The 24,745-nt window shown below is 41.4% G+C and overlaps 1 long non-coding RNA gene and 1 pseudogene across 1 annotated transcript; one reads left to right on the top strand and one right to left on the bottom strand.

Annotated features, from left to right (window-relative positions):
* Positions 1-6,472: 6,472 nt before the first annotated feature.
* LOC116596394 lies at positions 6,473-6,719 on the bottom strand (annotated as a pseudogene).
* A 4,198-nt stretch (positions 6,720-10,917) lies between these two features.
* LOC116594684 lies at positions 10,918-21,452 on the top strand. The gene is made up of 3 exons (XR_004287367.1): positions 10,918-10,977; positions 16,536-16,537; positions 21,442-21,452. It is a non-coding gene; the product is annotated as an uncharacterized LOC116594684 (long non-coding RNA).
* Positions 21,453-24,745: the final 3,293 nt, after the last annotated feature.

The raw sequence follows: 24,745 nt of genomic DNA, 5'->3' as shown, positions 1-24,745 counted from the left end.
AGTCTTCTTCATGTTCTTATGCTTGGAGTTGTTGAGCTTCTTGGAGCTGTAGATTTACAATTTTCAAATAACTTGAAAAAACTAGTCATTACTTCAAATTCTTGTTTGTTTGTTTGTTTTCCTCTCTATCTTCTTTCCTCTTACTCCAATTGAACGTATATTGGGCCACCTGAAGTTGTCCCACAGCTATCTGATGCCCTATTAAATAGTTTTTTCAGTATTATCACTCTGTTTTATTTCAGGTCATTTTTATTGCTATGTCTTCCAGCTTACTAATTTTTCTTCTGAAGGGTCTAGTCTGCTGCTATTTTTTGTTGTTGTTGCAGACATTGGTTTTTATTACCTCTAGAAGTTTAATTTGGGTCTTTTGCATATTTTCCATGTCTCTCCCTCACATGTTTCTGCTTTCCTCTACCTTCTCTATCATATGGATATATTGGTAGTAACTGTTTTAATGTCCTTGTCTACTGATTCTATCATCCATGATATTTATGGGTCTGTTTCAGTTGGTTGATTTTTCTTCTCATTGTAAATAGTATGTCTGGTGGTTTTTGATGTTGTGAATTTTGCTTTGCTGGGTCCTAGATATTTTTTGTATTCCTATAATAGTACTGAGCTTTGTTATAGTGTTTCATCACACTATTGAGGCAATTAGTTTAAGGCTTATCTTGTTCTTCTGCTATCTTTACCTAATACCCCATGAATGGTTCTATATTCTACTCTACCCTGTTCAATCACTGGTTATTTCTGGCTCTCTGGAAGCTCTGGTGATAGTGTTCCTTTCAGACAGTTATTTCCCTAGTTTGGGGTAGATTACTTACGCATATGCCCTGAGTATTTAGAGCATTTAGCTAACCACTTTGAAGTGAACCTTTTACAGTTATCTGGAACTTTTTCTTTGTGCAGCTCTTTCCCTTCTGGTACGCAGCTCAATGAATTCTAGCTGCCTTGGCCTCCCCAATCTCCCAAGACTATCTGTTCAGCTCAAGCAAACCCAGGGTTTTGCCTGGGTTCCCACTCCCTGAACTGTGGCCTAAAATCTCTCAAAAATGTAACCTTGGGCAATTTCAGGGCTCATCTAATTTGTTTCCCCTCTTTCAGAGGAATCCCCTCTTTCAGCAATTCCCTCAATCGTGGGCTTGCACTACATAATGTTATGTTTGAAACCCATTATTCCATATATTTTGTCTGTTTCTTTTATTTGTTTCAGGCAGGGAATAAATCTGGTCTCTGATATTTTATTTTTTCAAAAGCAGAATTTCACCAAACATGTAATTCAGGTCAATGGAGAAAAAGATGAATTATTCAATAAATATTGTCAACAAATCTTAATCAGGGTTCTAATTTGCAATCATAGAAACCAACTGAGACAGTTTTAACAAAAATGTATTAAACAATATTAAGTAGATTAAAATTTTTTCTATAAGGGTCATTGAGTTGAGCATTGAGGTGAAGCATTTAAAAACTAAGTTAGTCTGTTCAGCTGCCCACAGAATGGTCACACCTTTTCTTGCACTGGTATCACACTTTACAACATAGATGTGCTGTTGCTGCTGCTGACTTCTTATCTTTCTGCTGTGCTTTATCATCCTCCTCAGGAACTACATTGGGTAGTAGTACCTGCTTCCCCGTGATGCTCTCTAAATCTCTAAATTTCCAAATCAAGACCTCACTTGTACATGCCTAGTTGATGAAGTCTAGGTCATGTGTCTTTCTCTTAACCACAATATAAGTTGGGTAATTGAATGTTGCCTCATACTTTGAGGAGGCAGGGCACCTAACATAAGAACATTCCCAAATATAGAAATGAGATTGAAATGACACTGGGTGACCACAAATATGACATATGATCCCGCAGTAGAAACTGGATAGTTTTTACAAAAAGATAAAGTTGAATCCCTACCTCATCTTTTACACCAGAAGTTGAAAGATTTAAGCCGGGAAAAATAAAACTATAACAGTACTAAAAGAAAATGAAGGATTTAAAGTTTTAAAAGTAACTATTTTTTTTTTTTGCATCTCTATCTTTTCATCAAATAATTGGGCTTAAAGATTTTAAATAAACATTATATTAGACCAATGAAATGTTGATGACCTATGAAATGAACATAAATCCAACTCAATGACTCTACTTTAGGAGTAAGCTATATTAATAGCATCTGGGAGGTGTTCCAAGGACTCTACAAAGCTTCTCATCTGTTTGACAAAGTATCTACAAACAATTGACTGTGTTTCTGGGTCCTACCCCCTCGGGTCTCTATTTTTGTCATCACATACATTTCCCATGGAGCCTTTTTAGCCTCTAAGAGCTTGCTGGGGGTGAAAGGATCTTAATTGTGGTGTTACTAACTGCTGCTGAAAGTTCTTAATTACATTGGTCAAACAGCAGACACAAGGAGAGACACAGGTACAGTGAAAATAACCAGGGCTTTAACTCATGTGTGAACCCTGGGTTTTGCCCTGACTCCATCATTTATTGGATGATTGAGTACATTATCTAATCTCTGCGAGTCTCCTTTCCTCACAGATAAGATTGCTGCAGTAATACCTACCACACACAGTTATGTGTGTGTGTATCTGTATAAAATAAATTAATTCATAACATATGTATTTATATGTTATTTTCATTAATTGATGAAAATTAATTATTATCCATCATTTGTTATTATTTGTTATTAGCAAAATTAAAATTATAAATACATATTTTCACAAAATGAGATATGTTCAATTATGTATATTTTAATGCATATGTATGCTCAACAGTATTTATAAAATTAATTTTAAAATAGCAAAGTATTATAAAACTTTGGAAAATTACCCTTCTGATAGGTCAAGGAAGACAGGGTTTGCACTGTGGAATAGTAAACATGATTACATAAGGCAGAGAGTCATACATTTTAAACTAACAAGGACTCAGAGTTGAATTGTTGAGATCAAGAAGTTAAGAAAATTAAGTTAGTAAAAAATTTTCATTCTCAGTGATTTTTAACAGTGATAACTTTTCATAACTCTATCTCATTTGCCTAAAGTGAGAGAGTCATTCCCCTCATTTCTTATCATAAAGTTCTGGAAAGTAAAACAGGTTTTATCCATTCCATATTTAGGGGAAACACAAGTTTTGTTCTTGCAGTTCTTGGTTCAAAAAGAGCTATAGGGAAGTAATATCTGACCTTGGAAAGTTGAGGAAATATTTATGAAAAAAACAAATTATTGAACAAACTGCCCCAAATATCTTTCTTGTTTAAACATCTTCTTATTTCCCCCCAAAATCATATTTTGGCTTATTTGACTTAGCTGAACTTGACTGTTAGAACCAACAATAAGGTGAATTTGAAGACATAGTTGCCATGATGTGAGGCTCTAGAAAAGTGAAATAAATCCTCTTATTGATCCACTTATCTGCTATATGGCATTTTCAAAACCATCTTTTATACCATTACACACCATTTAGAATAGCCAAAACCCAAAACACTGACAATACCAGATGCTTGTGAGGATGTGGAACAACAGGAACTCTCTCATTCATTGCTGGTAGGAAGGAAAAATGATATGGCCACTTCGGGATACACTTTGGCAGTTTCTTAAAAAACTAAGCATACTGTTACCATGGGATGAGCAATTTGCTCCTTGGTATTTTCCAAAGGAGTTGAAAACTTATGTCCACATGAAAACCTGCTCACAAATGTTTGTATCAGTTTTAATCATAACTGCCCAAACTTGAAAGCCACCAAAATGTCCTTCAGCAGAAAAATGGATAAATAAACTGTGGTATATCTAAACAATCGGCACTTCAAAAGGAATGAGCTATGAAAAGACATGGAAGATTCTTAAATGCATTTTACTAAGTAAAAAGAAGCTAATCTGAAAAAGTTACATTCTGTATGATTCCATCTGTGTGGTGTTCTGGAAAAGGCAAAACTATGGAGACAGTAAAAAGATCAGTGGTTGCTGGGAATGGGGGAGGGGAGGAAGAGGGATGAATGGGTAGAGCATATAGTATTTTTAAGGCAGTGAAAATACTCTGTATGATACCATAATGATGGATGCATGACATTCTACAAAGTCATATACGTTGTACATAAAATGTACAACACCAAGAGTGAACATAATGCAAACTATGGGTAATTATGATGTGTCAGTGTAGGTTCCTCAGTTGTAACAAATGTACCATGGTTTGGGGGAATGTTAGTAAGGTGGAATAATAACTCCTGGTCACCTTTGAATCACTCCAGTGCCGCATCTCTGACCTTCCCAAAGTAACCCTTCATTCTCCTGCCCTCAGGGCTCAGAGATTAGGGTGGGTATGTGGGGTGGGGGAATAGTCAACAGAGGGGGTGATGAATGCTAGGATGGCCAAGTACAGGCTTCAGTCCAAGCCCCAGTTTTGTGGAAGAAGTGACACTGCAACTGTTTGCCAGGCAAAGACAGGATGGAGAGACAATTTTATGCCAAGGGAAGAGCATATACAAAGGCCCAGAGAAAGGAAGCTAAAAAGTTTTACTGGCCCAGATAGAAAGGGGATTTGAGCCATGTCAGGGAGTTTGGACTTTATGCTGAGAGCAAACAGCATCCATTGAATGGTTTCAGCAAACTTAAGCAGATCGTGAGTTATAAAATGGAAGATATGAGAACAGCAGCAAAGATAAGTCAGGAGATTGTTCTCTTAAATGAGATAGGAGATGATGGTGGCTTGATCTAGGTTAGTGACAGAGGAGGTGGAGAGTAATGGAAGAGCTTGGAAAACAATAAGGAATGATCAGTAGGACTTGGTGATGCATAAAGAGGGGCTAAAAGTATAAGAGGAATGCAGGATGATTCCAGGTTTTCTGGCTTGAGCCATGGGGTAGATGGTGACCCAATCCCATGAGATGGGAGACAGGTGAAAAAGCTGGTTTACTGTATATATGAGTTGATCTAAAGACACTTACAGCTTATTTTTTTTATTTCTCAGCTACAGCAGAGTCATTTAATGTTTAACAAAGATTAGCTGAACCTCTACTATGTGCCAAGCCTTGTTCCAGGCACTAGGGTATGGTAAGAAATAAGGCAGAAAAAAATTCTTGTCCCCCTGGTGCTTGCATGTCAGTGGGGAGATAGGGGAAAACAAATTTCTATATTATACAAAATCAGAAGATGGTAAGTGCTATGAATAGGAAAAGGGGGCTAGAATGGGGTTCTAAGTGAGAAGGTGACATCTGGACAAAGACCTGAGGATGTGTGGGAACATGCATGTGAGTACCTGAGGAAAGAATGTTCCCAGGAGAGGGACCAGCAAGTGCCATCAGGCAGAGGTGTCCCTGGAATGTCCCACGGAGGCCAAGGTTGCTGCAGCAGAGTGAGTAAAGAGGGCTAAGGCTAACAGGTAACAGAAGGCCAGTGTTGGTCCTCATGGGCACTGTAAGAATTTGGATTTTAGTCTGAGTGAAATGGGAAGGCACTGGAAGGTTTTCAGACTAAGAGAGAGATGACCTGACATATGTTTGGTCAGGATGCTCCTTGGGGCAAGAGCAGAAGTTTGGAGTCCAGTGAGGAGGCTACCGCTGTGGTCCAGGTAGGAGATGAAGGTAGAAGTGGAGGTGATGGGAGGCAGTCAGATGATAGATGTATTTTGAAATCTTTGTGATGGATTGCATGTGAGGTGTAAGAGAAAGAAAAGAGTCACAGGCACAACCCACACTGACATACTGCCCCATCTTTACATAGTGGCCTTACTTGCAGATGCTCTTCATGAATGGCATTCCCTTGGTGCCTGTGCTCACTTCTGTGGTTCACCACAAAGTCTATTTCCATGAGAATTTGAGCTTGATGGTGCCAATTATGGTATCTTTAACATCACCACAAAATAACTGATGCATGTTCTGTATCCTCTTAACATGACCCTCATGAAGCAGGTGCTTTTATTCTTAGATGTTACATAATATTTTGAAACATTTAACTCTTTTATTCTCCCTGAATTTTCCCCTTTTTCTTTCTTCTGTGGAAGTCCCTGACCGCATACCATTAAACTGAGGAGTAATATAATCTGTTGGCAAAAGTAAAGTAGATTGGTTTGAAGTAGAAGCTTTAAGAACTAGCCCAAGGTTCTCCACATCTCCTTTCCCTCTGCCACAGTGACCTACAATATTCCATATAGAGGCTGCTCCACCAGCATGGGTCCTGAGGTGAAAAGAACATGGAATACAGCCTCATCCTCAAAAAACATGTAGCATGAGGGAGAAATAACCTTTGCTCCTATAAGCCATTGAGATTTGGGACTCATTTGTTACTACTGCAGAACCTAGCCTATCCTGACTGATTTGGTGATACCTACTAACCACTCAGCAGGGCTGCTGAGATTCTGGGCCTCAAACCTGGGTAGTGTAGCTGCAGTTATTGCACCCATAGCAAAATGTAACACTACTTCTTTAATAATAATAATAATTATTATTATATCTTAAACTAGAACACATATCGTGACTAACTGTTGAAATCCTTAAGATGTAATGGATCCTGCAACACCAGCCCTCTTGGGTTTAAGTGTTATTCCTTCATGGAATCCATGCCTAAATCTGCAGCATACAATCTTTGGGTGGCTCATCTTTCAACCTTAGCACTCCAGTTTTACTTTCTCTTCTACTCAGCAGGGAAGCCACACTTGCTGCCGGTCAACTTCTTCTAAGATAGAAGACTTTAAAATCATAGCAACACAACATGTGTGTCTCATTGCCAGGCTTTCCAAATGATTATCTTCTCTTTATCACTTTGCTTCTGCAGCTGAGCAAAAAGAAGCCTGAAGAGTAACACTGCCTCTTTATATAAACACAAAAGTTGCAACACACAGCAACTCAGACAAGCAACATACAAAACTTTTTTTTTTTTTTAACCTCATTTTTGTTTTAAGCCTCTACTTTCCAGAGTGCTATAAACTCCAGTGCAGGGTTGCATCTTAAACAGTATATCCTGGATGTATTTCTAAGTTAGTAGATACAGATTTACAGAATGACCTTCTTAATTCCCATCACTTCCCTGGTTGGACTTCTCCACTGACTTCTGTCTTAGTCTGAGTAAAACCCAACTCTTACATCCCTTTGCCTGTACATCCCTTTGCACTGGTCTGTCACTCTGGTCTCTTCTCCTACCTCCTGGTACCATCCACACAGGCCTTCAGTCACTTCCTAGACTCATAGCCTGGCTTCCAAGTAGAATGGTGCCACCTGCAGTCGAATCTGGAACTCTGTTCTCCCTGATCTTCCCAAGACTGGCTTCTCCTACTGGAGTATGTCTCAACTTAGCATTTATTTCCAGAAAGGGCCTTCCATGACTAGCCCTTCTCAACACTGCCTGTCCTTTCTCCCGCACCTTTGAGGAACACACTTGCTTATGGAATTTATCATTACCTGAATTTACCATGTTGATTTATTTACTTATTTATTATCCATCTCTCCCCCCTTCCCCACACACACCAGACAAGGAAGAAACGCATGTCTTGTTAACTACAGAAAATCTGGTGAAAACCCCTGCAGGTTTACCCGACACATGGTAAATGCTCAAGCTTAGGAATATTATTAATATTCTAAAGAGCATTGATACATATTGTCAAAATGCTTTCCAAAAAAACTGGACAAGTTCTATCCTTCCCCTGCACCCTTGATAGTATTGGATAAGATTTACAAATTCTAATTTGCCATTGACCAAATTTGAATCCTACTATTTAAAATCTGCTTTTTTTTGATTACTAGTAAGGCTAAACATTTCTTACCCTTTTTCTAAAAATCATTTATTCATATCCTTTTTCCATTGGCCAGTTAGGGAGTTAGTGCTTGTCATACTAATGTACATACCTTCTTTATAATGAAAGCTAGAATTTTAAAGATAAATGACCTTCTGGGAGCTTGAGTCTATTTTAAAACTTAGGCCCATAATGGGGCACCTGGGTGGCTCAGTTTGGTTAAGCCTCTGCCTTCGGCTCAGGTCATGGTCTCAGGGTCCTGGGATGGAGCCTGCATGGGGCTTTCTGCTCAGCGGGGAACCTGCTTCCCCCTCTCTCTCTGCCTGCCTCTCTGCTTGCGCCTCTCTTGCCTCTCTGTGTGTCAAGTAAATAAAGAAAATCTTTAAAAAACGAAAAGACAACATAGGCTCATATTTAAAACATGGGCCTCCAGTGAGGAGGCCCAAGATGAAAACATGCATACCAAAATGGCTTGTTTTGTTTTGTTTATTTGTTTGTTTTCATTATGGGGGTGCATTCCTAGTTCATAAGCCATGTCAAGGGGATTATTACAGGGGTAAACAAAATACTTTTCAATACGGTAAAATACCCTAATGAAAACAGAGATAGAAACCTACAGTGAGCCTGGTAGATAAGCAGAAGTCTTAGAGCAGGCTTCAAAATAAGACTGAAGGTGAATTTCAAAGGGAATTGCAAATCGAGGTCTCTTTATGAAACCAGCATTAGATGAAGTTACAATTAATAATATTAAAGCTAATTTAAAAGGTAAGGTGACTATTACTTCTATTTATTTTTTATTAATTCATTTAAATAATGCTTATTAACTCTGTACACTCAAGCCATTTTTTTTTTAAGGTTTTATTTATTTATTTGACAGAGAGAGAGATTACAAGCAGGCAGAGAGGCAGGCAGAGAGAGAGGAGGAAGCAGGCTCCCTGCTGAGCAGAGAGCCCGATGCGGGGCTCGATCCCAGGACCCCGAGATCATGACCTGAGCCGAAGGCAGCGGCTTAACCACTGAGCCACCCAGGCGCCCCCACTCAAGCCATTTTAATGAAAAGTTGACTTGGTGGGTATTTTGTATCTGCCCCTCCAGATTTGCCACTTCCTATTTTCATGCCCCAGGAGGTTGACCCTCCTGTTGGAAAGGAGATTGGAGGATATGAGGAGAGAGCAGTTGGAGTGTTTACTCCCCAGGCTCTTCTTTCCCTGCTGGACTCTGATTTAACTACATTCCTTTAGTGGAGGTCCCATCTCCTACTGGGTGGCCCTCTTCTACAACCACAGCTGCCCCTTCCAGGCCCCAGTAACGCGTTCCTCCTCTTGCCCCTTGACCGGAGGGGCATGATGGCTCTAGTTATTTCTAGCCTGAAAGTACTGTCCTTGTGGTCAAACTTAACCCTGTCCTCACCCTGTAAATATTTCCTTCATTACATGCTCCTCAGTGATCCCACTTGAACCTGCAACTTGCTGCCAGGATCTGGACTGATAAAGGATGTTCCTTATTAAAAAGAAGGAAGAAAAGAAGAAAGGAAGGAAGGAGGGAGGGAAGAGGTACAAATTTAATAGTCCCCTGTTAGTTTACTACTACCAGTTAGTAGAATTATAGAGCATAAAAAGAGGAAATAATCTCTTAACAATTAGATTTACAAGCCTCAGTAATGACAAACCTAATGACATGTTTGCCTGTTTTCCTTGCAGAGCTTTACTTCTATTGTGTCCCTGTACCTCTCTTTGTTATGTATGTTGGCAGAGTCAGCTAGTTGTCTCTGCATATCCATTATCCTCTTTTAGTAATGGATCCCCAAGTTTTAGCTGGGCCCATAGCTGTCCAGCTCAAGGTTAAATGTCTGATCCTTCCCTGTAATTAGATGTGGCCATGTGACTCCAGGTCATGCCTTTAAAAGGAAGGCATGACTACCACTTCCTCCTCTCCCCTTCCTGCTGGATGGACTGTTATAGGGTGGCCAAACAATCCCTGTTTGTACAGCTTCCTGAGACTCAGGACTTTTAGAGTTAAAACTGGGAAGATCTCAGGCAAATGGGGGCAAGTTGGCAACCCTACTTATAGGTACAATGGTAGAGACTGGAGTAGTCATTTTGGAAGCTGTTGAACCCCTGACCCTCTCATATCATTGAAAAATATACTCTCATTTTGTTCAGGCTCTTGTTATTTCAGTTTCTCTTACAGTGCCAAACCCATATCCCAATGAATTCATGTTTTTTTTCCTTTTCTTTTTCCCCCTTTCCCTTCTCCTCCTCCTCTCCTCGTTTGTCCCTCTCTCCACTTCTGTCATCTTCTCCTTGAGGGCGTGTGCTCCCCACTGGAATATGATAATGGTTTTCGTTAAATTTACTCAAGTTTTTATTTATGTTGTATTTTTATTTTTATTTGTTTATTTATTTATTTTTGTCAGAGAGAATGAGCACAGGCAGAGTGGCAGGCAGAGGCAGAGGGAGAAGCAGGCTCCCTGCTGAGCAAGGAGCCCAATGTGGGACTCGATCCCAGGACACTGGGATCATGACCTGAGCCGAAGGCAGCGGCTTATCCAACTGAGCCACCCAGGTGTCCCTGTATTTTTATTTTTTTAAGATTTTATTTATTTATTTGACAGAGATCACAAGTAGTCAGAGAGGCAGACAGAGAGAGAGAGAGGAAGAAGCAGGCTCCCTGCTAAGCAGAGAGCCCGATGTGGGGCTTGATCCCAGGACTCTGGGATCATGACCTGAGCCGAAGGCAGATGCTTTAACCCACTGAGCCACCCAGGCGCCGTATGTTGTATTTTTAAAAGGTGGCCCATTAAACACATAATTACCATATGACCCTGCAACCCTACTCTTGGGATTATACCTCAAATAAGTGAAAAGGGATGCTTGAACAAAAACTTCATAGATGAATGTTTATAGTAGCACTATTCACAATAGCAAACGTTGGAAACAATCCAAATGTCCAACAACCGATGAATGGATAAACAAATGTGGTATGCCCATTTGATGGAATATTATTTGGCTACAAAAAATAATGAAGTACTGATACACACTACAATATGGATGGACTTTGAAAATACTGTACTAAGAAGCAAAAGACCACATATTTTGTCTCCACTTACATGAAATACCTGAATATGACATTCTACATAGAAGTAGATGACTGGTTGCCAAAGGTTGGAGGAGAAGGAAATGAGGAGTGATTGTTTAATGGGTACAGGATTTCTTTTGCAGTGATGAAAATGTTCTGAAACTACATAGTGGTGATGGTTGAACAACACTGTAAACATACTACTGCCATTGAATTGTACACTTTAAGACGGTTGAGATGGTGAACTTTATGTTAAGTGAATTTTACTACATACACATGAGTCTCTGTAAGTGCAGCTGTGAAAGCTGAGGAAGCTGGTTGAGTTTCCTTCCTCCGTCCAATAGGTTCTTCTCACCATTTTACCTTTCTTACAAATTCCTAGAGAACCAGGGCAGTAACATACCCAGAGCATGGTGTTCCCTTGACTTTCACCATAAGCCACTGGACCCTACTCCTCTTTTTTTGGGAAGGCTCTCTGTTTGCCCCTGGACTGGGTGCTGGGCACTGGGCACTATTTAAATATGTCAAAAGTCAGAGGAATATTCCCAACTGCAGAGGTCTAACATGGTAGAAGGTCCTCAGCAGTAGACATAAATAATCCACCCCTAATACAAGTTAGGGCTTAAAGAGTTAGGGCATTTTAAGATTGATACTAGATTAATCCTTATAGGGGATATGATTGAATAATGGTCTCCTAAAGACATCCATGTCTTAATCCCCAGAACTGTAAATATATATATACACACACACACACACACACATACATACACACACACGCACACACACACACACACTTTTTTACATGGCAAAATGATTCTGTAGATATAATTAAGTTAAGGATCTTGAGATGGAGAGATTATCCTGGACTGTCCAGGTGGACCTGATGTAATCAAGAACCCTTGGTGTGGGGATAGGGTGGGGTTGGTTTAGGAGGGTCAGAGAAGGAGATTGTGACTACAGAAGTGGGTGAGAGATGGGGGTGTGGGAGAGAGAGAGAGAGAGAGATGGCTTCTAGAGGCTGGAAAGCACAAGCAAACAAATTCTCCCCTACAGTCTGCAGAAAGAATTTAGCTCTGCCGATATCTTGATTTTAGGACTTCTGAGCTCCAGAAATGTAAGATAATAAATTTGTGTTATTTTGGGGTGCCTGGGTGGCTCAGTCATCCAAGCTTCCAACTCTTGGTTTCAGCTCAAGTCATGATCTCAGGGTTGTGAGATTGAGCCCCACATTCAGCTCTCTGTTCAGCTCTGAGTTTGCTTGGGATTTTCTCTCTCCCTCTGCCCCTACCCTCTCTCTCTTTCTCTCTCTCTCTCTCTCTCTCTCTCTCACTCACACACACACAAATGAAATAAAAATTTTTTTAAAAATTTGTGTTATTTTAAGCCAAAGAAAGGAAGGAAGCAAGCAAGGAAGGGAGGAAGGAAGAAAATGGCATGGTTGAAACTTTTCTGATTCTCTTTCAAGAAATCTTAACATCTCTAAAAAATATATTTTTTTCATGTATAGCTGTAAAGCAAATGTACATTTTTCCTCCTAGTGAGCTAATGATAAAGGCTATCCGTTGTGGGTTGCTTTTAACATAATTTGTAAGCTTTAGCTTGTGGAATCTTTCAAATAGCATTATAAGGCAGTTATATTATTCTTACTTTTCTTGTAAGAAACCCAAGCTTGAGAAAGGTTAGGAAATTTACCTAAGAGCATGTAGCTAAGAAGAGTGAGTGAATCTTCATTTGAAGCTGGTGTATTAATATACCACTGTCCTATACTGTCTGTGACCCTCAGTGTAAAATGATAGCCCATTATTGACTGCTGCAGCTGTGATGGGCACATACAAGCAGGTGAAGGGGCCTCCTGGCAGCCCAGTTGGTTTGACAGATTTAGTCATCAGCTGCTCAGTACTCCAGTGAGTTGCTCCTGGAGCATCCTCTGGGGGGTCCCACCCCCTTTCGCTGCTCCCACACTGGACCCCCTTTTCACTTCCCTGTAGGGCTGCTTCAGACCGAAATTCCTGCTTAAACACTTACTCTTGACCATATGTGATGAGGATGTTTTTCCTTATTAAGGATTTAGTCTGAAATACTTTTATTTGTGTACTTTTGTATTGTCTCAGTATTTTTTAATCCAATTTATGTTGCTTTGAATTATTTTAAGTGATATTAGTTTTTCACTTTTAAGTCTTTATCAGTTTTCTAGTTTTAGCTTTATGATCTTTTTGTATTTCTTTGCTTTTAATCTTTTAAGACTTTTAAACTTTTATTTGTATGCATTTAAATGATATCTTATTTTTCTAACATTGTGTTTAATTTTTCATCTTTTTTCGCTTTTCTTTTTTCTTTCTTTCTTTTTGTTTTTTTGGAGGGGGAAGGGGTAGAGGGAGAAGGAAAGAGAATCTTTTTTTTTTTTTTTTTTTAAAATTTTATTTATTTATTTGAGAGAGAGACAGTGAGAGAGAACATGAGCGAGGAGAAGGTCAGAGGGAGAAGCAGACTCCCCAAAGAGCTGGGAGCCCGATGCGGGCCTCGATCCCGGGACTCCAGGATCATGACCTGAGCCGAAGGCAGTCGTCCAACCAACTGAGCCACCCAGGTGCCCGAAAGAGAATCTTTTTAAAAATTTTTTTATTTTTTTAATTTCTTTTCAGTATACCAGAATTCATTGTTTATGCACCACACCCAGTGCTCCATACAAAACGTGTCCTCCATAATACCCACCACCAGACTCACCCAACTTCCCACCCCCCGCCCTTTCAAAACCCTCAGATTGTTTTTTCAGAGTCCACAGTCTCTCATGGTTCATCTCCCCCTCCAATTTCCCTCAACTCCCTTCTTCTCTCCATCCCCCCATGCCCTCCGTGTTATTTCTTAGGCTCCACAAATAAGTGAAACCATATGATAACTGACTCTCTCTGCTTGACTTATTTCAATCAGCATAATCTCTTCCAGTCCCGTCCATGTTGATACAAAAGTTGGATATTCATCTTTTCTGATGAAGGCATAATACTCCATAGTGTATATGGACCACATCTTCCTTATCCATTCGTCTGTTGAAGGGCATCTTTGTTGGAAAGAGAGAATCTTAAGCAGGCTTGATATCCAGCACAGAGCCAGAGTCGGGGATCAATCTCACGACCCGAGATCCTGACCTGAGCCAAAATCAAGAGTTCATAGTTTAACCAATTGAGCCACCCATATGCTCCCTCTTAATCTTCTTGTAAACTGTTTTTCTCCCTTTAATCTTTTTATTTTCTTTCTTTTTTTTTTTTTTACCCTGCTATACTCTAGCAGTCACTATTTTATTCTCAATATTTTTGATCTTTTGGTTTTACTTGTTTCAATTTTTAAGAAATTCTTTACATTTTAAATTAATTAGTTTCCATATACCTGAGAATGGGCTAATATTTAACATACATTTAAAAAAAAAAAAAAGGTTGCAGAACTCAACACTAAAAAACCAAAATCATTCTATTAAAAGAATCGTCAGAATATCCGAATAGACATTTTTCCAAAGAAAACATGCAGATGGACAATAGACACATGAAAAGATGCTCAACATCACTCATCTTCAGGGAAATGCAAGTCAAGACCACAAGGAGAGATCATCTCACACCTGTTAGAGTGGCTAGTATCAAAAAGATAAGAAATAACAAACATTGCAGAAGATATGGAGGAAAGAGTACCTTTGTGTACTGTTACTGGGGATCCAAATTGGTGCAGCCACTATGAAAACAGTATAGTTTCCTCAAAAAATTAAAAATAGAACTACCACACAGTCCGGTAATTCCACTTCTGGGTATTTATCCAAAGAACACAAAAACACTAACTTGGAAAGATATATGCAATCTATGTTTATTGAAGCATTATTTACAATAGGCAATATATAAAAGCAACCCAAGTGTTCGTCGATAGATAAATGGATAAAGAAGATGTGTGTGTATGTGCATGCACGCTCTTGCAATGGAATATTACTCAGCCATAAAAAAGAATGAAGCCGGGGTGCTCGGGTGGCTCAGTGGGTTAGAGCCTCTGCCTTCTGCTCAGGTCATGGTCCCAGGGTCCTGGGATCAAGCTCCGCATCAGGGTCTCTGATCAGTGGGGAGCCTGCTTCCCTTCCTCTCCCTCTGCCTGTCTCTCTGTCTACTTGTGGTCTCTGTCTGTCAAATAAGTAAATAAAATATTAAAAAAAAAAAAAAGAATGAAGCCTTGGCATTTGTGACAACATGCATAGACCTAAAGGGTATTATGCTAAATGAAATATCAGACAGAGAAAGATACATACCAAATGATTTGACTTCTATGTAGAATCTAAAAAACAAAACAAACAAAAAACAGAAATAGAGGGCACCTGGGTGGCTCAGTGGGTTAAGCCTCTGCCTTCGGCTCAGGTCATGATCTCAGGGTTCTGGGATTGAGCCCCGTGTCAGGCTCTCTGCTCATCAGGGGGCCTGCTTCTCCCTCTCTTTCTGTCTGCCTCTCTGCCTACTTGTGATCTCTCTCTCTATCAAATAAATAAATAAAATCTTAAAAAATAGAAATAGATTCACAAAATACGGAGTATTAGTAGTTGCCAGAGGGGTTGAGGGTGAGAGAGTGGGAAACATAGATGAAGGGGATTGAGAGGTACAAAATTCCAGTTACAAAATAAATAAGTCGCAGGGATGAAAAATGCAACATGGGGAGTATAGTCGCTAATATAATAATATGTGGTTACAGATGGTAACAACACTTAACCATGGTGAGCACTGTGTAACATAGATAAATGTGGAATCACTATTTTGTATACTTGAAACTAATGTGACATCGTATGTCAGATATGCTTCAATAAAAAATTAATTAATTAGTTTCCTTATTTTTATTTATTTCATATGTCTACTCTTAAACTGTTAATCTCTTTTGTTATCTGAACACATTATATTGGCTTGGGATTATTTATTCTTAAAAGTCATTTGGTACTTTGCTGTTGGAATTCATTTTCATATTTACATTATTTTAAATTCCTTAGAAATAATTTTATATTTAAGTCATGCCATTACTTGTAGGAATTATTAAGTTCTGGTTTTGTTGGGGTTGAATTTGTTTCATGCATTTGAACCATGATTCGTTTCTTCCCCTTCTCATTGATTCCTTTGTGTGCTTGAGAAGATAACTTCATCTTAATAGCTTTATCTATTTCTTCTTATTCTTTACTTTTTACTATTTGTTTTCATAATTAGGAAGTCAGTGGGAAGTTTGATATGTCAGCAAAAACTCTTCACATAAACTAGGAAGACTTCTTTTCAGCTATAGCTACAGCTGTCCCTCTGGTTTCTCTAAATAGATTTCACATGCTCTTTGGCAGTGTTCTGAAGATTTAAAAAATAGCTGTATGAGGAACACATCACCCCTCTGAATGTCTTTCTGCCACAGACAGCTTGCTGTGCACCAGTTGGGGCACGGATTTAATGAACATGGTCACTGAGTTTGGGGAGCAGTGCATTGAGATGAAGCCATGGAGGGACTACCAGAACCACACATGGAGGCTAGTGGAGGGAGTGTACCAGCAATTATTTTCTGCTGGTGTACACATCGTTGGCCCCTAAGATCCTGAAAAACACCTCTTCAGCAAGCCAGTAGTTGAGACATTCAGTCCACAAACATAGGTATCTGAGAAACCCAAGCCTGTTGACCTCCTCTACATCCTTACCTTGAACTCCGTTTCTGGCCTTCCAGAAGAGTCTAATGGGAGTCAAGGCTGGTGTCCCCATCTGTAAAGTTGTGTCCAAGAGATGGGTGTGCAGGGTGTCTACCCGGTCACTGGTCACCTCAGCCAGGGCAGTGATATGCTCCTGCTCCATGTCGGCCAAAAAGATCAGGGTACCCATTCCTTCCAAACTTAAAGACTCACTTCCTCTTTGCCCCCAGATGTATGTGAGCTTTGCCCCCAACAACCAATCTTCGACACCGGCTGCATGTCACTTAATTTAATTCAGTTCTGACACTATCTACCTGGAGAGTGTTGGGTCCCACCAGTGGAGGGCTCAGTCCCAGAAGACTGCCCGCACCCCACTTCAGATGCCAATCACAAGCCCAAGTTGTCACCTGTACTTCTCATGAATGGGCTATAGATTCGATTAATTTGTGAGAGCAGCTCACAGGACATGGGGAAACGGTTTACTTACCAAATTACTAGCTTCTTTTAGAAGGATGTGATAAAGGATCTAGATGAACATCCAGATGGAAGAGATGCATAGCGCCAGGTATATGGGAAGGTGCATGGAGCTTGCATGTCCCCTCCAGGCACACCACTCTCCTGACATCTCCATGTGTTCACCAACCTAGAAGCAATCCGAACTCTGTATTTTTGAGATTTTATGGAGGTTTCATCACATAGGCATGATCAACTATTAATTCCATTTCCAGCCCCTCTCCCCTCTCTGGAAGACAGGGAGTGAGGCTGAAAATGCCAAACTTCTAATTGTGGCTTGGTCCTTCTGCTGACCAGTTCTTAATGAGGAGCCCAACAAGAGTCACCTCATTAGAACAAAAGACATTCCTATCACCTAGGAAATTCCAAGAGATTTTGGTGTTCTGTGTCATAAACCTGGGTCAAAGACTAAGATGCTCCTAGTGCTCTTACCACTTAGGAAATTACAAGGGTTTTAGGATCTGTGTGCCAGGAATCAGGGACAGAGACTAATATACATATTTTCTATCAACTCACAGTTGGTACGGCTCATGGGCCAAGTATGTCACAGAAAGCTTCTGATCTTTCCATGAACACTTTGCCAGACATTATGGAGATGGGGGCAGGGCTCGACACATGATATGAAGAGGATGGAGGACCAGCTGTCCCTGTCTTATGTTGCTGGAAAGTCAAGATAAACGGTATTGCTTCAGCCATCAGGAAGGATGGAGGCTTCCCCAAGGTAATGTTCTCTTCTCTGCTTCATTCACTGGACACACTTGGACTTCATGGGGCCAGCCCATGCCCATGTGGCCACAGGGAACAGCACAGCATTTACCTCTAGACCCCACTGGTAGCCTGGCCCCAGATCATAGCAAAACTTTCTTGGGCAGTGATTTCAAACCTCAGCTGTCCCCTAGACCAGAAAACCCTGCTCCAGAAGAACTGAGCCGTTGGGGGTTGGGAAGGTAGAGCCAGCCCTCCTGCCCATGTTGGCTGTCCCTACCTAGTCTAACATCATTCTTAGCAGGAAACTATAGCTGTCATTGCCTCCTACTCCCAACACTCCAGGCTCTGGGCCACAGTTACTGCTGCTGCAGGACTCTGAAAAGGTCGCAACCCAACCCAACCTTTAAACTCCAAGCAAAGAAATGTTGTTCTATGTCAGAGATCTCCAAAAAAGCCTACCAGCCACCTGGTTGATATCGAAGTCTCTCCAGGACTTAGGGTTCAGGGGGTCTCCTATCTGGTCTCTAGGCAAATTGTGCAGTGTATTTTCCATAAAGACCCCCACCCTCCCAAACGACAACATCACTAATGGAGCCCATTGCCATGATACATGCTATAGATTGAATATTGGTATCTCTTCTCCCCCCCCCCCCCCGCCCAATTTGTATGTTGAAGCCTAATCCCCATTTGGAAGTAGGTGATTAGATCATGAGAGTAGACCCCCACAAACGGGATTAGTGCTCTTATGAGAAAAGGTCCCAGGGAACTCCCTCTCCCTTCCTGCCCTGTGAGGTTATAAGAACACGGCCATCCATGAACCAAGAAGACGGCTCTGACCAAACACTGAACTGGATCTTCCAGGACCTTGATCTTGGACTTGCCAACCTCCAGGCCACTCTCCTTCCTACAACTGTTCTGTAATACCTGTCATGGTGTTCTCTGGCCTCTGCTTCCTCTCTAACTCCTCCTTCACTGCTTCTTTCCCTGGCTTCAATTGCTTGCCCCACCCATGAAGGCAGTGTTCCTCAGAGTTCTTTTGTATTTTCTTCCATCTATACTTTTTCACTTGACTATCTCACATAATACTGAGAATTATAGTCACAAATGCCTATAATTCAGAAAGAAAGAAGCCCTATGTACTATGGAGTAGACAAGAAAGGTGACTTCAATTCTGTTCATCCTAAGCCATGGCTTAATAAGTTCCTGTATGAAGCTTACATGAAGTAAGTGAGACAAATATTCACCTTATGGACATGAATTGAGTTATAAAATCACAGTCATTTGCTGATAATAATTGAATCAAAATACTTTCATTCTGAAACTTTGAATTAAATAATTTGCTTATTTATATTAAAAAACATATACCTTATTCTGAGCAAATGATAATTATTAGTGATACTATGCAAATAGAACTTTGAAAATACCAATTATTTCACAGACATGTATTTTCTCCATCTGTGTGGTATATAATTATTTATATCATCTGCTTGTAACAGCGACCTCCTTCTTCTAGGCAACTATCCCTGCATCCCAGCCATGAGTCTGCTTCTGGCTGCCAGTGAGGGTTGGTGGCAGAAGGTAGGCATTAATTCCTAAGGCATCATGATTGGGCCAGCAATGGACACAGGAACTAAGCCTGGACAACCAGAGTTTTTCTGTGGGATTTTTCTCATTAGAACTTGGAAAAGAGCCTTGTTTTCTCTCTGGCTGCATGCCCTGAAGATATAAAGTTGGGACTGGCCATGATCATGTCCTCTCACCTAAGGAGCAGCCAGTCTAAGAGAACAAAACTACCTTTACGACTCAGTGGCTTAGATAATGATGGTTTTTTTAGGCTGCCTAGTGTCCCATGTTCAAGATCCAATTTCTATCAGAGCCCAAATTCAGCCTTTCTGAGAATCAGTGTCCTGTGAGCTTGTGGTTTCATGGGGTGGGGGTGGGTAGGCTTTCTTCTCCTTTAGAGAGACACAGGGTTTCCTGCGTAAAAAAGAGGTTCTTATACCGCAGGCTAATGGAAAATCTTCCCTAACCCGCTCTTGTTGCTACATAAGCCAGGATGATATTGACTAACATGGCTTTCACTTCTATCTCAGTTAAGCTTCCCAAGAATGTGTTGAAGTAGGTTTTATGATCTCTATTTAATCGGAGGAAAACTAAGACAGGGTTCTAAAAGTTAAATGCCTTGCTCAAGTTTACCTGGCTCATAGGTGGTGACAGCTGGATTCAGACTGCCAACTGCAACATTGTCTCCTCACCCACCCAAAATAGTTACCTAAAGGCATGTTTACATCACCAGCCTCTGGCATCTTCTCAGTGCACAGAGCCAAATTAGATTTATCTAGCTTTGGCCACGGGTAAGGGCACAGAAGGGGGTGAATAAAAGCAGGATACCAGCGGGTTTCAGTATGGGCTGATTTTGTTGAACTCAAAGGATCACATTCACAAAGGTGTTGACTACATTGTAATATATATTGAAGCATTTATGGATAAAATTATGTCCATAATTTGCTTTAAAATGGCCAGAGGGCACCTGGGTGGCTTAGTTGGTGGAGCATACAACTCTTGATCTCAGGATGGTGAGTTCAAGTCCCATATTGAGCACAGAGCCTATTTAAAAAATTAAATTAAATTAAATTAAAAGGCTAGGAAGCAAGAAATCAGTAATGAAATAAGACTGGCCATGTGTTGATAATTGTTGAACCTAAGTGATGAAAATACAACTTATTATACTATTTTCTTCCCATAATAAAAAGCAAGAACTGTACTATACTACCAAGACAGACATTGTGGGCCATAAAACACACTTAACAACTTTAAAAAATAGAAACCATGCGAAGCTGTCAGACGACAATGGAACTGAATTAGAAATCAATAATAGAAAGAGAACTGGAAAAATCACAAAATACTTGAAGGTTAAATAACACACTTCCAAATAACACATAGGTCAGAAAAGGACTCTCAAGGTACACTAAAAACTAGTTTTAATGAAGTTAAATAATAATCTGGACTTAATTAAAATTTAAAATGTTCTTTGAAAGACAATGCCAAGAGATGAGAAGACAGGGGCACCTGGGTGGCTCAGTTGATTGAGAGTCCAACTCTTGGTTTTGGTTCAGGTCATGATCTCAGGGTCCTGGGAATAAACCTTGCATCCGGCTCTGTGCTGAGCATGGAGTCCACCTGGGATTCTCTCTCTCTTTTCCTCCCCTTTCCTTCCCCCTGCTCACATGTTCTCTCTCTCAAATAAATGAGTCTTAAAAAAAAAAAAAAAAGTAATGAGAAGACAGCCACAGACTGAAGAAAATATTTGCAGAAGAACTGTCATATAAATGAGTATTATCCAAAATATACCAAGAACTCTTAAAACTCAACATTAAGAAAATGTTGTATAAAAATGTATAAAATGTGTAAAATGTATAAAAATGTGTAAAAATGTATAAAAAATGGGCCAAAAGCCAGAACAGAAAGAACATCAAAGAAATACGGATGAGAGGTAAGCATGTAAAAGGTTGTTCAACATCATGTCTTTAGAGATTTAAACATCATTAAAACAGTAAGATACCACTACACACCTATTAGAATGAACAAAATCCAAAGCAATGGCAATGCCAAATGCTAACGAGAATGTGGGGCATCAGGAACTCTCATTCACTGCTGGTAGGAATGCAAAATGGTACTTTGGAAGACAGCTTGGTGGTTTCTTACAAAACTAAACATACTCTTACCATACAATCCAGCAATAGTACACCTACGTATTTACCCAAAGGAACTGAAAGCTTATGTTCACACAAAAACCTGCCCGTGGATGTATTTAACAGCTTTATACACAATTGCCAAAACCTGGAAGCTACCAAGATGTTCTTCAGTGACGAATGGATAAATAAATTGTGGTTCGTTCAGACAATGATGTATTATTAAGCACTAAAAATAGATGAGCTATCAAAGCATGAAAAGACACAGAAGAATCTTAAATGCAGATTACTAAGTGAAGGAAGCCAATCCAAGAAGGCTTTATATTCTTTGTGATTCCAGCTATATGACATTCTAGGAAAAACCCAACTATGGAGACAGTAAAAAGATCCGTGGTTACGGTGGGGGTCGGGCAGCAGTGTGTTGTGATAAACAGGCGAAACACAGAGAATTTTTAGGGCACTAAGATGGGAGATGTCATTGTATATTTGCCAAAACCCATAGAGCAGACAATGTCAGACATGAATCCGATGTAAGCCATGGACTTTGGGTGATAACGATGAGTTAGTGTTGGTTCTTTAATTGCAGCAAATGTTACACCTGGCGCACTATGTGGAGAGTAGGGGAGGCTGTTTGTGTGGAGGTGGGGAGGAGGACATTATTGGATCTCTCTCTCTCTCTTTCTCTCTATACAGATACCTACATTAGCTTATACAAATGATAATCCACTTTTAATTAGTCTGAGGTAGGAAAGAGGAAGCTACCTAATCAAACAAATGTAATGGTGTGTGAGTCTTGGTCTGCTACATTTATTTTCTTTAAATCAACTTAGTTCTGACTCGAAGATCTGGTCACTTGGTCCTTTCTGTAAGATTCCCCATGGGCACTGTCAAGCTGCCCTGCTGGGGTGTCGCAGCCCCCAGAATGTTGATACAGCCCTGAGAGTCAGAGAAGGGTCTCTCCTCTCCAGGTCACAGTTGCTACTATCCTCAGTGTTCAGGCCTACAATGTCTCTCCACGTGTGGTACTTTTTGGTTTTGAGGTCACTTGAGGGACCCAAGGATCTTTTCTGAGGTGGGGAATGCCCTAGTGGTGTCTCCACCTCCCTCTCTACCGTGCTCAATCATCCTCCTGAGGCCTGCCTGAGGGTACCATCTCACGGAACCTGGAGCAGAGTGACAGTGACAATATGTCAAGGCTCCCAGGCTCCTCCTTCCCGTTCAGTTTGAGAGTGGGTGGGGAGGGGTCCCCTATCTGATTCTCAGAGGCCCTGCCCCTCGTGCACACATATCATAACCCCCTCCATGGTGACCCACGTTGTAACAGCAACAGACCTCTCTCTTAAGACCGTCTCTGCCTCAAGAAAAGCTCAATCAGACGGGACCCCTAAGGTTGGCCATCTGGGAAAATGAGGAAGGGACAAGATGGAAAGGAGTGTTGGGAAGGGGAAGAAAGAAATGATGATCACTTCCACTTTTCCAGTAGACGACAGAGCTAGAGGAGAGCCAGGCTGACTCTGCTGGTGCTGTGGGATTCCTCAGGTGCTCCTGCTTCTCCTCTCTAGATATGAGCTGTGTCTGTTCTGACAGGGCCCCCACCTCACGGGGCGGCCTCCCAACAATGCACCTGTGTCTGTGCCCCACAGGCCCTGGCTGGGGCCTCTGTTCTGCCTCCTTTGCTTTAAGGTGTGTAACTGTTGCTCACCCCCGCTGCCTCCATGGCTGGACTGCATGCTCCTCAGGACCTCTCAGGGATCTAAGCTGCTGAGCACAGGAGCTGGCATAGAGAGATTGATGACAACACTGTCGCTTCCTGTGGGAAAGGCACTTGCCTCTTTTGACCCTGCACTGCCTCGAGGGCCAGGGGAGCAAACCTAATCTGCCTCTTCTCAAATTGCCTCACCTTGCAGCTGCCCAGGAGGCCCCAGGCACAGAAGGCAGAGACGGGTGTTTCCCCTGACACTCTTGCCCTGCCAGCCTCTCCCCTTTGGACCCACCTCGTGAAATTCCCCACTCCCGCCCCTCCCACCCACACCCATAGCCAAGGACTACAGAGAAAGCACTCTAAAACATCACCTCCCAGAGGCACTCCAGCAGGTAGCTTACGTGGGGTTGCCAGGGGAGTGGAGGCCCCCCAGAGCTCAGGGGGCACTGAACACCCAGACCTCCCCTGCTCTTCCGCAGAATTCCTGAACCCAGTATTCCCAAAGCCCTCCTGAACATGTGGCCCCAGGAGTGCAGCCCAGGAGACACAGATGTGGAGAGGGATGTGTTCTATCGTCAAGGAGACTTGACTCAGATTTTGGGGCCCAACCTGATATGGAACAGTTACATACACATTAACTGCATGGGTTCTTAATTCCTGGGCCAGTGGGACCAGCCTGAACTGCTCTTCCCATCCCACCCACCATTATCTTTACATCCTCCACAGGGTGCTCCAGGGTAGCTCTCCCGAGGTGACTCCCCAGATCCCCCCGTTCCTTGATCTCTTCAATCTTACACTTACCCCAGTGACGATACCTGTGTTTGAAATCAAAATGTGAAGGGTTACAAGGCTGTGTTTCTCATGCTTGCACCACGGCTCTGATTTCCCCAAACATGCCTGCCTATGATTTGCTAATTCTTCCTTATCATGACTAACTTTTCTTTTTTTCTTTTCTTTTTTTTTTTTTAAAGATTTTATTTATTTATCAGAGAGAGAGAGGGGGGTAGAGAGCGAGCACAGGCAGACAGAATGGCAGGCAGAGACAGAGGGAGAAGCAGGCTCCCCGCCGAGCAAGGAGCCCGATGTGGGACTCGATCCGAGGACGCTGGGATCATGACCTGAGCCGAAGGCAGCTGCTTAACCTACTGAGCCACCCAGGCGTCCCATGACTAACTTTTCTATCATAAACGGAACAACCCTACAGATAAAAGGATACATACCCAGAAGTGCCCCACCTTCAACACAGATCTGCCGGTTAACTAAGGGGAGAGAGGAGAATGTGGAGATGGCGTATTTTTAGGAAAATACCAGAAATGGCGACAGACTTCCGTCGACAGTCCATGGTCCAGAACTCAGTCACAAGACTCCAACCCGAGGGGAAGGGGAGTAGCCTGGGAAATGTTTTTTTTTTTTAAGATTTTATTTATTTATTTGACAGATGGAGATCACAAGTAGGCAGAGAGGCAGGTAGAGAAAGAGGAGGAAGCAGGCTCCCTGCTGAGCAGAGAGCCCCGATGCGGGGCTCAATCCCAAGACCCAGGGATCACGACCTGAGCTGAAGGCGGAGGCTTTAACCCACTGAGCCACCCAGGTGCCCCTGGTAGATATATTTTAGTTGCAGACCCAGAAGCAGAGACAACCACATGGGTGGTCTCATAGCCCGACCCCCTCTTCCT

The sequence above is a fragment of the Mustela erminea genome, chromosome 7, assembly GCF_009829155.1.
Source record: "Mustela erminea isolate mMusErm1 chromosome 7, mMusErm1.Pri, whole genome shotgun sequence".
Classification (NCBI taxonomy): Eukaryota; Metazoa; Chordata; class Mammalia; order Carnivora; family Mustelidae; genus Mustela; species Mustela erminea.
This window is presented reverse-complemented; position numbering and strand designations above follow the sequence as displayed.